We start from the raw sequence: 2,531 nt of genomic DNA on the forward strand, positions 1-2,531 counted from the left end.
TTTTAAGGAAGGGTCTACAGGGTGTTCAGTGTCTCTGTACTAGATCAGAATCCCAGTGATTCTCTTGTTTACAGTCACCCAAGAGCTGGGATTACAGGTGCATGCCACCACGCCCAGTCTCTATGGCCATCTAAGAGTGCCCTGGAGGCTGATCCAGCATGGCAGGCCGAGAGATCTAACTCTGCCCATGTGCCTGCTTGTAGGTGCTTTAATCCACTGAGCTATTTGGCCGGCCCTTCAAGGTTGAGTTTAAACTGAATGTTTTACTATATAAAAACCTAGATCTTGGTGAAGGCAAATAGCTCAGCAGATGAAAGCCCCTGCAAGCAGGTACAGAAGCCAGGGGTTTAATCCCTAGGCCTATTATGCCAGCCCCCATCCCCAGGGTATGCTGACATGGAATTGAGACTGGGCATGGCAGTGCAAACCTATAATCCAAGCACTTGGGCGGCTGTAAACAGGCAGATCACTAGGAATGTGATCACTAGGAAGTGAGAACTTCCTCTTCCCTAAAATACAAAAAAAGAAAAAATATAGATCTTAAAATATCTAGGTATAATAGGAGAACCAGTACTGTAACATCCTGTAACTCAGTGGTGTCCCAAATTTTCTGATCAAAGAGATTATGGGCCCACAGAGGAAAGTGATTGATAATGGAGAGTGTGCCTAAGGAGAGTCACATGGAGAGAAAATATTCTCTCAGGCTTTCACAGAGAGCAAATTGGTCAAGCAATGGCCATGACTCATCCACATGGCTGACTCTGACAAAGGATCTACAAAGCACAGTACAGGGTTTCAGGACATATTCTGAGGGGATTTGACTGAACTTGTCACATACAAAATTTGCCTTTCTTGTTATATAGGTCTTACTTTACCTTGGTCTTAACCATCCAGCAGAAAAACATAAAAATGAGGTATTAAAAAGTAAAGCCATATTAGTATGCTGAGCTATAAAAGGCTCAAGTCAACAACTTCTGACATCACCAGTGCTATGGATAACCCACTACTATTATGTATTGCTGGACAATATTGGATTGTTTTGCTGAATTCACACACCTACAATATTTAATTGGCAATGGAATACCCATCTCTGACAAAACTAAAGAAAAAAGGGGAACCAAATGAAGGACCATTTTGTGTCTGTATATACAAAATAGTATAGATATATATCTATAGACTTTCTCTTAATTCAATGAATAAAAATTTTGTTCTAATAGTGTTTGTAGACAAGATATCATGTCTGCATCTTGTACTGTGAATAACCACTAACAAGACAACAATATGTAATATATTAATTATTGACTCTGTCCTACTAATTGGTTTTTAAACTGTCTCATTGATATTTGTGTCTCAATAAAATTATAAAAAAAGATGAAATTGTTCTGGAAATTTTTTGTTTGTTTTGTAGCATGTTTGTTTTTGCTATGCTACCAAAGTTGCTCCTCTGAATATATCTAGTCAAGTTAATGTATGTGGTTTATAGTCAGATTTTTTATTGCTCTTCATTTCAAGATTTCTGTTTTAAACTTTGGCTTCTTTCCAGTCCTGCAATCAATTTCATTCTTCTTCCAACTTACAAGGTTACCGGATTCTGACTTTTATTGTTGTATATTTTAGAAAAAAATAATGAGAGAAGAAAAGTACAAATTTCTATGAGTCCCCTCTGGACACTGTTTTGCAAGAGGTAACTCTGTTCTGATCTTGCCCTGCTTTAGTATATTTTGAGTAATTTTTTTCATTTATATATTTTGTACAGGGTCTCACTATGTAGCTCAGACTCATAGTGATCCTATTGTTTACAGCCTCCCAAGGGCTGAGATTATGGGGTGATCTACCATGCCTAAACTTTGTTGCTGGCTTAGCATTACCGCCTAGGGGCAGGGCCTGCACAGCATGGAGGATAGAGATCAAAACCAGGCCCCTGTGCTTGACAAAATTGCTGCTTAGTCTGTTGAACTATCTTGCTGGACCTATTTTTAGTAATTTAATACCTACATTTGTGATATATCTACATTTTATCATTGCTGTCTTTACACAATCCCTTCACTCCTTTTTCACTGTGAAAACTCCATCCAAGTAATTTAAGAAGAGGGTATTAATATAACATGTATCCTTCATAATAATAGACAATGAGAGAATTCAAATTTATATCTTAATTTACACATATTGATGATAGGCATGTGAATAATGAAATTATTTCATGTGTAAAATTACAAGAAGCTTTCAAAATTAATTCATATTTTCATTCAAAAATATGCTCAGTGTTAGCAAAAAAAGCACAGTATTATATAACTGAAACAAAATTTCTACTTTCACAAAGAAATTGAAGTGTAGAGAATATACAAATGTAAAACCAAATTATTTTTATAATGGACAAAACATGCAAATATAAGTTATACAGTATTTGATGTGCACATAAATAAATGTAACTTAATTTTCCAATTGTTGTATTCTATTTCAAGTAATTATACTTCTGATTCAGAATGTAGCACACATGTATTTTATTTTATTTTTTTTTATTTTTTAACTTT

The sequence above is a fragment of the Octodon degus genome, unplaced genomic scaffold, assembly GCF_000260255.1.
Source record: "Octodon degus isolate 3935 unplaced genomic scaffold, OctDeg1.0 scaffold00063, whole genome shotgun sequence".
NCBI classification, from domain to species: Eukaryota; Metazoa; Chordata; class Mammalia; order Rodentia; family Octodontidae; genus Octodon; species Octodon degus.